Source organism: Carcharhinus amblyrhynchos, chromosome 9 (genome assembly GCF_965287045.1).
Source record: "Carcharhinus amblyrhynchos chromosome 9, sCarAmb.v2.hapA, whole genome shotgun sequence".
Lineage (NCBI taxonomy): Eukaryota > Metazoa > Chordata > Chondrichthyes > Carcharhiniformes > Carcharhinidae > Carcharhinus > Carcharhinus amblyrhynchos.
Genome location: NC_137332.1, coordinates 87,356,278 through 87,368,909, shown reverse-complemented (window position 1 = coordinate 87,368,909; position 12,632 = coordinate 87,356,278). Strand labels below are relative to the sequence as shown.

Below are 12,632 nucleotides of genomic sequence, written 5' to 3'. Positions count from 1 at the left end.
GTGTGATGGAATACTGTCCACTTGCCTGGATGGGTGCAGCTTCAACAACACTCAAGAAGCTTGGTACCATCCAGGACAAAGCAGCCCCGTTTGATAAGCGACCCATCCACAAACATTAAATCCTTCCACCATTGTCACACAATGGCGTGTGTGCCATTACAAGATGCACTGCAGAAACTCACCAAGGTTCCTTAGGCAGCACTCCCAAACACACAACCAATGCCAGCTAGAAGGACAAGGGCAGCAGACATATGGAGACACCACCACCTGGAAGTTTCCCTCCAAGCCACTCACCATTCTGACTTGGAAATACATCAGCGTTCTTTCACTGTCACTGGGTCAAAGTCATGGAATTTCTTCCCTTGCAGAAGTGTGGGTGTACCTACACCTCAAGGACTGCAGCGGTTCAAGAAAGCAGCTCACCACCACCACCTCAAGGGGTAATTAGGGATGGGCAATAAATGCTGGCCTAGTTCAGGCTGCCCGCATCCAGTAAAATTAATAATAAAAAAAAGTGGGAATGTCACTTCACTTATAATCCAGCAGCCCAGGCTCATGCTTAGGGGACAAGGATTCAAATTCCTCTATGACAGTGGAATTTAAATTCCTTCAATAATCTGGAATATAGAGCTATACGGTGACCATGAAACTATCATTGACTGTTGTAAAGATCCATCTGGTTCACCATTCCCTTTTGAGGAGGAAATCTGCCCTCCTTATCTGGTCTGACCTATATGTGATTCCAGACCCACAGCAATGTGGTGACTCTAACTGCCCCCTCAAGTGTAACAAATGCCAGCCTTGCCAGCAATATCTACACCTCAGAATAAATGAGTAGACCATTTGACATAGTCCTGATACCGGAAAGGTTGATGCAGCCACTGCACAATATCCATCAGGCACAAAGCTTTCATTAGCAGTCAGACTGTACCAGATTGCCCACCTCTTGTCTTTAACATACAGTCAGTGCTAACACAGTGCAGGCCAGTGTGAGTGAGAATAAACTATCAAAAACTTCCTGAGAGATGAATTTTAAGCTCAATCATAAATCAGTCCTTCATCTACATAAGCTCCATATGTCTGCAGCTAACATTAGCAGCTATTGCAAACAGGTATTGGCAGTTTTCTCTGCATTTAGATTTTATATAGAGTATCTTCTATTTTCTTGAGATCAATACTGATATAAATAAATATATTGAAGAAAAATATTAAAAGTTGCGTCTATTAAGTTGTAGTTGAGCTTGTGAAAGACCATTTCTATGAAATATACATTGAATAAATTACAAATGGACCAGTCTTGTATCCAATGATGGATCTGTCACATCTCAGTCTGTCACACATCAAAATGAAGAATGGAATACAACAAGCTGTCTTAAATTGCAGTGGAGATATGTTTAATACATTGTGGATTATAAAGAATTACATATAGCTACAGGATAAATTACATCAGCAAGGTTCTGAATATTCAGCATCCAAAGTCCTGGGCAAACAAGTTTCTGGGCACACAGAATCTCTCTCTATTCAGGGTCTGAGTTCTTTCTGTCTCGATTCAGAATCCGGGCTCTCTCTCTCTCACTCTATCCAGGGTCCAGGGTCTCTCTCTATTCAAAGTCAGGGGTCTTTCTCTCTCTATTCGGATCTCTGTCTCTTGATTCCGGTTTATTTATCTATTTTGTCTCTCCCTCTCATAAAAACTAGGAGCAGGAGTAGGCCAGCTGGCCCCTTGAGCCTGGTCCGCCATTCAATAAGGTCATGGTTGATTATTTTTTTAAAACCCCACAGTGCAGAAGTAGGCTATTCAGCCCATCGAGTCTTCACCGAGCACAATCCCACCCCAGGCCCTAATCTCCCATCCTTACACATTTAGAACATAGAACATAGAACATAGAACATTACAGCGCAGAACAGGCCCTTCGGCCCACGATGTTGCGCCGACCAGTTACAAAAACAATGACCCACTAGCCTATACCAATCCCTTTTCGTCCATAAACCTATCCAGAGATCTCTTAAACGCCCCCAAACTAGACGCATTTACAACTGCAGCAGGCAGGGCATTCCAATCCCTCACCACCCGCTGGGTAAAGAACCTACCCCTGACATCCGTCCTGTAGCTACCCCCCCTTAATTTAAAGCCATGCCCCCTCGTGCTAGCTTTCTCCATCCGAGGAAAAAGGCTATCACTATCCACCCTATCTAAACCTCTAATCATCTTATATGTTTCAATAAGATCCCCTCTTAGCCGCCTTCTTTCCAACGAAAACAACCCTAGATCCCTCAGTCTCTCCTCATAGGACCTCCCCACCATACCAGGCAACATCCTAGTAAACCTCCTCTGCACCCTCTCCAACGCCTCCACATCCTTCTTGTAATGCGGGGACCAGAACTGCACACAGTACTCCAAGTGCGGCCGCACTAGAGTAGTGTACAGTTGCAACATTACACTGCGACTCCTAAATTCAATCCCCCTACCAATAAACGCCAATACACCGTACGCCTTCTTGACAACCTTATCTACTTGATTCCCAACTTTCAGGGATCTATGTACACACACACCTAGATCCCTCTGTTCATCCACACTATTCAAAGTCCTCCCGTTAGCCCTATACTCGACACATCTGTTGCTCCTACCAAAGTGAATTACCTCACACTTCTCCGCATTAAATTCCATCCGCCACCTCTCAGCCCAGCTCTGCAACCTATCTAAGTCTCCCTGCAGACTATGACACCCTTCCTCACAATCTACCACACCTCCAACTTTGGTGTCATCAGCAAATTTACTAATCCACCCAACTATACCCTCATCCAGATCATTAATAAAAATTACAAACAACAGTGGCCCCAAAACAGATCCCTGAGGCACACCACTCGTAACTGCACTCCATGATGAATATTTACCATCCACCACCACCCTCTGTCTCCTATCTGATAGCCAATTCCTGATCCAACTTCCTAGATTACCCACAATCCCATACATCTGCATTTTCTGCAGAAGCCTACCATGGTGAACCTTATCGAACGCCTTACTAAAATCCATGTATACCACGTCAACTGCCTTACCCCCATCCACCTCTTTGGTCACCTTCTCAAAAAACTCAATAAGGTTAGTAAGGCACGACCTACCTGCTACAAAACCATGCTGACTATTTCTAATCAATTCATTACACTCCAAATAACTATAAATCCTATCCCTAATAATTTTTTCTAAAACCTTGCCCACAACAGAAGTAAGACTCACCGGTCTATAATTCCCGGCAAAGTCTCTGTTCCCCTTCTTAAACAATGGGACAACATTCGCTATCCTCCAATCCTCCGGGACTACACCAGAGACCAATGACGACCTGAAGATCTGAGCCAGAGGCTCTGCAATCACCTCTCTAGCCTCCCAGAGAATCCTAGGGTAGATCCCATCCGGACCAGGGGACTTATCTATTTTCAGCCCCTCAAGAATTTCCAGCACATCCTCTTTATCAACCGTAATACTGTCTATTTTACACCCCTGCAACCCAATGTCCTCCTCAGCTATATTCATGTCCCCCTGCGTGAACACCGAAGAGAAATATTGGTTCAATACTTCTCCAATCTCCTCCGGTTCCACACACAACTTCCCCCTGCTGTCTGTAACTGGCCCTAATCTTGCCCTGACCAACCCTCTACTCCCTCTAACCTATACCCCTCAGGACACTAAGGGGCAATTTAGCATGACCAATCAAATTAACCTGCACGTCTTTGGACTGTGGGAGGAAACCGGAGCACCCAGAGGAAACACACGCAGGCACGAGGAAAATAGAATATAGAAAAACTACAGCACAAACAGGTCCTTCAGCCCACAAGATGTACCGATCACATCGCTACCTACTAGACTTACCTATAACCCTCAATCCTATTAAGTCCCATGTACTCATCCAGAAATCTCTTAAAAGACCCTATCGAACTTGCCTCCACCACCTCCGATGGCAGCCGATTCCACTTACCCACCACACTCTGAGTGAAAAACTTACCCCTGACATCTCCTTTGTACCTACTCCCCAGCACCTTAAACCTGTGTCCTCTCGTAGCAACCATTTCAGCCCTGGGAAAAAGCCTCTGGGAATCCACCCAATCTATACCTCTCAGCATCTTATACACCTCTATCAGGTCACCTCTCATCCTTCGTCTCTCCAAGGAGAAAAGACCTGGCTCCCTCAACCTATCTTCACAAGGCATGCCACCCAATCCAGACAACATCCTTGTAAATCTCCTCTGCACCCTTTCAATAGCTTCCACATCCCTCTTGTAATGAGGTGACTGAGTTGAGGAGGAACTTCTTCACCCATAGGGTTGTGAATCTGTGGAATTCCCTGCCCAGTTGAGGCTACCTCATTGAATGTTTTTAAGACAAGGATAGATACATTTTTGAACAGTAAAGGAGTTAAGGGTTATGGTGAACAGGCGGTAAGTGGAGCTGAGTCCACAAAAAGATCATGGACTCAGATGGGTGGCACAGTAGCACAGTGGTTAGCACTGCTGCTTCACATCTCCAGGGACCTGGGTTCGATTCCTAGCTCGGGCCACTGTCTGTGTGGAGTTTGCACATTTGTAATTTATCCACAGAAGGCAGAGAGTGGGGTCCGACTAGGGTCTTATAAAGCTGCAACTCCTGAACTCCCAACTCCTGAACTCAATCCCTTGATTGATGAAGGCCAGTACATCACACGCCTTCTTGACCACACCCTCTACCTGTGAAGCCGATGTAAGAGTCCTGTGGACCCCAAGGTCCTTCTGATCCTCTACACTACTAAGAGTCTTACCCTTGATATTATACTCCTTCATCCCATTTGACCTGCCAAAATGGACCACTACACATTTATCTGGGTTGAAGTCCATCCGCCACTTCTCCACCCAGTCTTGCATCCTATCTATGTCCCGCTGCAACTTCTGACATCCCTCCATGCTATCCACAACACCACCAACCTTCGTGACGTTGGCAAACTTACCAACCCATCCCTCCACTTCCTCGTCAAGGTCATTTATGAAAATTACAAACAGCAAGGGTCCCAGAACAGATCCCTGGGGCACTCCACTGGTGGCCAACCTCCATGCAGGAAAAGACCCATCCACAATAACTCTCTGCCTTCTGTGGATAAATTACAAATGTGCAAACTCCACACAGACAGTGGCCCGAGTTAGGAATTGAACCCAGGTCCCTGGAGGTGTGAAGCAGCAGTGCTAACCACTGCACTACTTTGCCGCCCATCTGAGTCCATGATCTTTTTGTGGACTCAGCTCCACTTACCGCCTGTTCACCATAACCCTTTACTCCTTTACTGTTCAAAAATGTATCTATCCTTGTCTTAAAAACATTCAAGAGGTAGCCTCAACTGGGCAGGGAATTCCACAGATTCACAACCCTCTGGGTGAAGAAGTTCCTCCTCAACTCTGTCCTAAATCTGCTCCCCTTTATTTTGAGGTATGCCCCCTAATTCTGGTTTCATCCACCACTGGAGACACCTTTCTGCTTCTGTCTTATCTATTCCTTTGATAATCTTATATGTTTCTATAAGATTCCCCCCTTCCCCGCAATCATCAAAAATCCAATGAGTATAGTTCCGGTCTACTCAGGATCTGGCGTCTCTCCCTCCTTTTTTAGGGTCTGGGGTCTCAATCTCTCTCTTATATACACAGGATATGGGATCTCTCTGTCCTATTTAGGTTCCAGGATCTCTCTCTCTCTATACACATATATTCAGGGTACGGTGCCTCTCTTATCACACTCTCTCTCTCTCTCTCTCTCTATATATATTCAGGTTCTGGAGTCTCTCTCTATATTCAAGGTCCAGGGTTTCAATCTGTCTTGCCCAATCCATCACACAAACCAGCCTCCCATCTATTGACTCTGTCTACACTTTCCACTGCCTTGGCAAAGCAGCCAACATAATTAAGGACCCCACCCACCCCAGGCATTCTCTCTTCCACCTTCTTCCTTTGGGAAAAAAAGATACAAAAGTCTGAGATCAGGGGCTGACGGAGAGGGAGGCTGTGGAGGCCGGGGTGACCAGGATCGGGGACATGCTGGATGGCGGAGGAGCGGGCTGGATGAACCCTCGCGTGCTGGCTGAGTGCGCCGGGGTGTCCGTCTGGCGCGCAGCCAAAGCCATCCGAGACCTTAGGACGGTCGTGCTTGGCCCCGAGTGCACACGCCAGCTCGAGGTGGCTCGGGCGTGCGGTGGGATCCCGTCCGAGCGTTCCCCTGTTCGGACGGAATTTCACATTGGCCCGAAGCCGAGACCCCCCTCCCCGAGTCAGGTGCCCCACAGCGCGAGCCGCCTCGCGGGAATGTCCTCCGTGCCTTTTTCCAGAGTGCGGAGGCGTTTCCTGTGCGGGCTGCTGCTGCACACCTTCCACTACCGCGTCCTTGCCCATCGCCCGGACACGCCTTGGCGGGCCTTGTTGCTGCCGGGCGGCGGAGATCCCTGATGGAGGTCAGAATTAAAAAGTAGAACCGACAAGGTGGTTATCTCTGGGCTACTGCCTGAACCGAGTGCAGACGGGCGTAGGGTTGATAGGATTAAGGAAATGAATGGGTGGCTCAGGGATTGGTGTGGGAGGAATGGGTTTGAATTTATGGGGCATTGGCATCAGTATTGGGGTAGGTGGGACCTGTTCAGGCGGGATGGGGTTGGCCTGAACCGTGCTGGGACCAGAGTGCTGGCGAATCGAGTAAAGAGGACTGTAGACAGGGCTTTAAACTAATTAGTGGGGGGGAGGGTGAGAGGGTAGGTGACATTACGAGGCCTAAAGTTAAGGAGAGGGTACAGGTAAGGGAAGAGGCCGAGGATGTCCCAATAATAAAGGGAGTAGGGGGCGTGAGTATGGTTGGTGGCGTTCCGGCAAATAGGGTCCAGGTGAAGGCTGGGATGAAGGCACTGTATCTGAATGCACAAAGCATTCGGAATAAAGTGGATGAGCTGGCGGCGCAGATCAGCACAAATGGATATGATCTGGTGGCCATTACAGAGACGTGGCTGCAAGGTGACAGGGACTGGGAGCTGAATGTCCAGGGATATCAAGTGTTTAGGAAGGATAGGCGGGAGGAAAAAGTGGGGGGCATAGCTCTGCTGATTAAGGATAGCATCAGGGTGGTAGCAAGGGATGATATTGGAGCCAAGGAGCAGAAAGTGGAATCGTTGTGGGTAGAGATTAGGAACAGCAAAGGGAGGAAGACGCTGGTGGGTGTCGTCTATAGGCCCCCGAATAATGATCTGGAGGTGGGGCGGGCTGTTAATGCGCAAAAAAGTGGGGCGTGCAGGAATGGGACAGCTGTTATTACGGGGGATTTCAATCTGCATATTGATTGGTCGACCCATGTTGGACACGGTGGGCTCGAGGAGGAGATCTTGGAATGCTGCCGGGATAGTTTCCTTGAACAGTGTGTGTTGGAGCCGACGAGGGAGCGAGCTATCTTGGATCTGGTGTTATGTAATGAGGCGGGTAGAACTAGGGACATGGCGGTGAAGGATCCTCTTGGGGAGAGTGATCATTGTATGGTGGAGTTTCTGGTGCAGATGGAGGAGGACAAAGTGGGTTCCCGGACATGCGTCCTTTGTTTGAACAGAGGGGAGTACGGAAGGATGAGAGAAGAATTGGCGAATGTTGACTGGGGGAGCGCGCTGGAAGGTAGGTCTGCTGAGGAGCAGTGGAGGATCTTTAAGGAGATCTTTCTTGGTGCTCAGCAGAAATTTATTCCGATGGTCAAAAAGGACAGTAGGAGGAGAGGTAATAAGCCGTGGATAACGAAGGAGGTGAAGGAAAGTGTTAAATTAAAAGCGGAGGCGTTTAGAGTAGCTAAGAGTAGTGGGCGAGAAGAGGATTGGGAGAGGTTTAAATGTCAACAAAGATTGACAAAGAAGTTGATAAAGAAGGGTAGGAGAAACTATGAAGCTGGGCTAGCGCTTAATATAAAAAAGGATAGCAAGAGTTTTTATAAATATATAAAAAGGAAGAGGCTGGCTAGGGCGAACATTGGACCCTTAGAGGATGAGAAGGGGGACTTAGTGGTAGGGGATGGGGAAATGGCTGAGGTCTTGAATAACGTTTTTGTTTCGGTCTTCACGGAGGAGGCCGTGAATAACTTGCCGGGTGTTAGAGATGGAAAGGTGGTAGGACTGGAGGGTCTCAATGACATTATTGTTACTAGAGAGGCGGTGCTCGACAGACTGGAGGGGCTGATTGTGGACAAGTCCCCAGGACCGGATGGAATGCATCCGAGGGTTCTGAAAGAAATGGCAGAGGTGATAGTGGATGCCTTGGTGGTTATTTTCCAGACGTCGCTGGATTCCGGGGAAGTGCCGGAAGATTGGAAAGCGGCTAATGTTACGCCGTTGTTTAAGAAGGGTGCCAGGCAAAAGGCAGGGAATTATAGGCCGGTTAGTTTAACGTCTGTTGTAGGTAAAGTGTTAGAATCCGTCATCAAGGAGGAAATAGCGAGGCATCTTGTGGGGAATTGCTTGATAGAGCAGACGCAGCACGGTTTCGTTAAGGGGAAGTCGTGTCTGACAAATTTACTGGAGTTCTAAGAGGATGTGTTTAGGGCGGTGGATAGAGGAGAGCCGGTGGATGTGGTCTTTCTTGATTTTCAGAAGGTGCTTGACAAGGTACCTCACAAGAGGTTATTGCAGAAGGTTAGGGGACATGGAGTTGGGGGTAGGGTGTTAGCGCGGATAGAGGATTGGTTGTCAAATAGGAGGCAGAGAGTGGGGGTCAATGGGTGCTATTCGGATTGGCGGTTGGTGACTAGTGGAGTGCCCCAGGGATCAGTGCTGGGGCCTCAGCTATTTACCATTTATATAGATGATCTGGAGGAGGGAACCGAGTGTATGGTGTCGAAATTTGCTGATGACACCAAGATTGGTGGAACGGCAAATTGCGCGGAGGGTGTGGAGAGTCTGCAGAAGGATCTAGATAGGCTGGGCGAATGGGCCAGGAACTGGCAAATGGAATTTAATGTTGGCAAGTGCGAGGTGGTCCACTTTGATAGGAATAATAGTAGGAAGGATTATTACTTACTTGGCGAAAAATTGCAGCAGGCGACGGTGCAGAGGGACCTCGGGGTCCTTGTGCATGAGTCACAAAAACCCAGCTTGCAGGTGCGGCAGGTAGTCAGGAAGGCGAATGGGATGCTGGCCTTCATAGCGAGGGGGATTGAATATAAAAGTAGGGAGGTCTTGCTGCGGCTATATAGGGCATTGGTGAGGCCGCAGCTGGAGTACTGTGTGCAGTTTTGGGCGTCGTACTTACGCAAGGATATTTTGGCCTTGGAGGGAGTGCAGAGGAGGTTTACTAGGCTGATGCTGGAGTTGAGGGGGTTGAGCTATGAGGAGAGGCTGAATAAACTAGGCTTGTACTCGTTACAGTTTAGAAGAATGAGGGGAGATCTCATTGAGACATATAAGATGATGAATGGGCTGGATAGGATAGAGGTGGAGAGACTCTTCCCGCTCAAAAAGGACAGTAGGACTAGGGGGCACAGCCTCAAGATAAAGGGGGGGTGGTTTAGAACGGAGTTGAGGAAGAACTTCTTCACTCAAAGGGTGGTGAATCTCTGGAATTCTCTGCCCGTTGAAGTGGTGGAGGCTGCCTCGCTAAATATTTTTAAGACGCGGGTTGATGGGTTTTTGATAAGAGAGGGGATTAAGGGTTATGGGGAGAGGGCAGGAATGTGGAACTGAGCCACGACAGATCAGCCATGATCTTATTGAATGGCGGGGCAGGCTCGAAGGGCTAGATGACCTACTCCTGCTCCTATTTCTTATGTTCTTATGTAGGTCCATCTATGGAGGGATCTCCCCCAGCTACCTCGGGGACCTGGGGTGGAGGGTGCTGCACGCGGCAGTTCCGCACAACAGTAGGATTCACTGGTTCGCGGGCTCCCGAGACTGCTCTTTCTGTGGCCTTGTGGAATCCGTGGGCCACGTCTACATTTTGTGTTATAGATTGCACTCCCTTTTTGATTTTCTGAAGAACCTTTTATTGATGTTCTGTTTGCATTTCAGTCCCACGCTCCTGATTTACGGACACCCGGTGCGGAGAGGGGAAGGTAAAAAACTGGAGAGGGAGCACGCAGTGTCCGCGGGCACTGTCGAGGCCTTCCGTGCCCGTTGGGCACCGCAGGGGCTGAGGTGCCCTATCGACCCCGATAATCACATTTTGATTTGACGTGTCTTAAGTTTCCTTTGTACTTTTTGTTTCTGTTCAGGCCGTTCCCCCTCCTTTTGGGGAGCTGCCCCCTTTTTCTTTGTCCGAACGTAATTTAAGTTTGTTTACTTGTTTGGCCCACCCAAAAGACCGACCCAAAAGACTGACCTGCAAGATCAAAAATATAAAAAAAAAGAAAAAAAAAGAAAAAAAGAAGAAAAAAGAAAACAAAAGGGGGTGTGGCTGTGTAATTGGTTCAATTGCTGATCTGGAAGAATTGCTGTCAGCTGACTGTGGTCTGTGTGTATAAAAGGTGTTACTTGGTGCCTGAAGGGATGGTTCAGTTGTTTGCTATCATGGGGGATTTTGGAGTGAGGGGTTTCTTCCCAGTGCTGGTGTTAGTTGGAGCTGTTTGTTGCTCTGATATGTGGCAACAGTTTCCATGGGGAATAGTGAAAGTCACCCCTAGGCCTCAGACACTCCCTCCTCCTGGGCCTCCCTTTGATTCCCATTTGTGTGTGTCTGAGGGTCAAAGTGTGTCTCCAGTGCAGGGTGTGAGGGTGCAGTGTGGAGAGGACAAGCTGCTGGTCAGGGTCCAGCTGGACTTATTTGGAACCAGGTGCCTGGTTAAAGCTGCTGATCTGACCCTGGGGACAGCAAGTTGTTGGCCAACCAGGATCTACTCTCAGAACCACACTGTCCTCTTTGACTATGGGCTCCATGAGTGTGGCAGCAGATTGCCGGTAATGTGAATCCTCAAACTCCCCCTCTGTGCTGGGGCTGGAGGTTGTTCCCCACTCTTCAGTCCAACACTTGGTCAGATGTCATTGATATTGAGGAGACAGCTGTCTCCTGTTTTATAAAGCCCAAACTAGCTTTCTATTCAGGATTTTACTTTCACTGGTCTGAGTCTCTCTCTAACCCCATTGTTCTAGAAGCTTCTCTTTGCTTCCTCCCAGCTTTTCCTATTTTGAGGACTTTTCAGTTTGATTTTCCCCCTCATTCAGATCAACTCAACTGAGGGTTGAGTTTCAGTCCAGTTTAACATAAATAGGTTGAATCTGAATGAAATGGGAGTTGAGATGGATTGGACTAAAGAGGAACTCCACACTTCCCACTTTCCCAGTCATTGGAATAAAAGGGTCCCTGATTACAAACTGTGCTATTTCCCTGCTCCAAATTCCTGATAACTTGTAGCTCCTTCCTGTTAACTGAAGCTTTTATTGAATCACTTCCCTGTTAATTCTGGTCTTGTGCTAATGATCTCTCCTTGCAGCAAGGGCTGAGGTTGCATAGCAACACTAACCAGATGAGGCCCTTCAGCCTGTTCCCCAGTCATTATGATCAGGACCGGGCTTCCCACAGCCACCATGTTCCTGTCTTTACAACATGATTCACTCAATGGCCAGAAAGAAATGCCTCTGTCCTGAATATCCTCAGTGAGTGACCATTCCCAGCTCTCTGGGGCTGGAGAGAATTCCAAAGATCCATCAGCTGCTGAATGAAGAATTTGTCATCACATTAATCCTAAATGACTGACCCCTGACCGGAGATGAACCCTGCCCCCCCAAACAGCTTCTCCAGCTTGGGAAGCAGCTTTTCACACTGACCCTGTCAATTCCCCTGAAGAATTGTTTTAATGGGATGAGCTCATTGTTAATGCTGGTGTAGAACATGATCATTTCAGATCAGTTCCTCATTCCTTAAGCTGCTGTCTTTCAGATGACTGGAGATTTCCTGATCTACAGCACCCACCTGAGCCACAGTATCATGGATCTGTTATTGTGAGAACCAATGGGGCTTTCATTCCCATTGAGTGTCATTACTTCAGAAAAGGCAATGTGAGCAGTAACCCCATCAAGCCCACTTGGATCCCATTCAGCTCCACCAGGTCTGGGGAAGGGCATCTGTCATTCTCACTGCGCCTAATGAATGGTGACTGGCTTACAGAGCGCACTGTGACTGTCTACTACCTGGGTGAGCTCATTCACATTGAGTCCTCTGTTTCAATGAGCAACCACATGGCCCTGAAGCTCTACATTGACAGCTGTGTAGCTACATTGAGGCCAGGCCAGGACTCCAGCCCAAGATACAGCATCATTGACTCCAATGGTTGCCTCCTAGACAGCAAAGCTGAGGACTCCTTTTCAACCTTTGTGTTGCCAGGAAACGAGCGGGAGCCGGACAAGCTCCGCTTTGACCTGGATGCCTTCCGTTTCTTTGGAGATGAGCATTCCTTGATTTTTTTCATCACCTGTCACCTGAAAGTAGTTCCAGAGGATCAGAGAGATTCCAGGAACAAGGCTTGTACTTGGCAGAAGATGCAGAATGTCTGGACCCCATTGGAGGAATCGCACTTTGATATTTGTGCCTGTTGCCATGTGGGGAACTGTGGGGCCACAAGGGATTTGGGAATTGGATCCAGAGGAAGGAGAGATCTTGCAGCTGAAGCTGGATTGAAG

General features: G+C 48.2%; 1 pseudogene; it reads left to right on the top strand.

Annotated features, from left to right (window-relative positions):
* The first annotated feature begins 6,072 nt into the window (after nucleotides 1–6,072).
* On the top strand, nucleotides 6,073–12,619 carry LOC145348604 (zona pellucida sperm-binding protein 3-like; annotated as a pseudogene).
* The last annotated feature ends 13 nt before the right edge of the window (nucleotides 12,620–12,632 follow it).